Source organism: Cyprinodon variegatus, unplaced genomic scaffold, assembly GCF_000732505.1.
Source record: "Cyprinodon variegatus isolate N-32 unplaced genomic scaffold, C_variegatus-1.0 Scaffold3347, whole genome shotgun sequence".
In the NCBI taxonomy this organism is placed as follows: domain Eukaryota; kingdom Metazoa; phylum Chordata; class Actinopteri; order Cyprinodontiformes; family Cyprinodontidae; genus Cyprinodon; species Cyprinodon variegatus.
Window position 1 is genome coordinate 6,399 of NW_015153800.1, and position 569 is coordinate 6,967.

Sequence of the window (569 nt, forward strand, 5' to 3'; positions counted from 1 at the left end):
TTACCAGGTGTGGATTGGTTTTCACCAGAACCTTACATATTTTTTCACAGGTAGATACCAAAATATTTGTTAGAAAACTTAGGAAAAAACAAAACCACCACATTTTCCCGACTATAAGCTGCTACTTTTTTTCCCCACGCTTTGAACCATGTTGCCTATAAGAATGTGCAGCTTTTCTGTTGATTTTTCCTAACCGCCAGAGGGGGAAGTCAAAGTTGGAAATGGAAGAATAAGGGGCTAATTTTCATTTAGCATAAGAACATCCTAGCAGCAGACACCATGGACAAATGTATAGAGTTCACCCATCTGCATTGAAGGTATAGAGGATAAGCTTTTATTTCCGGGTGGATCATCTCAATAAGTGGTCCTCCTAACAGTCAGTCATTCTGCTGATATGTTAACGTTAGGCCGTCCTACCTGTTCGTCACCAGTTAGCTATCTTTTACTATGCATGCTCCTTTAAGGTGTATTTCTGTGGTGAGCTACAGTTTCAGTCATTAAATCTCACCTTTCTCACCGTGGTTCTTTGAAAATGGCAGAGGGTTGTAAGAGAAAACGTGTCTATGAAG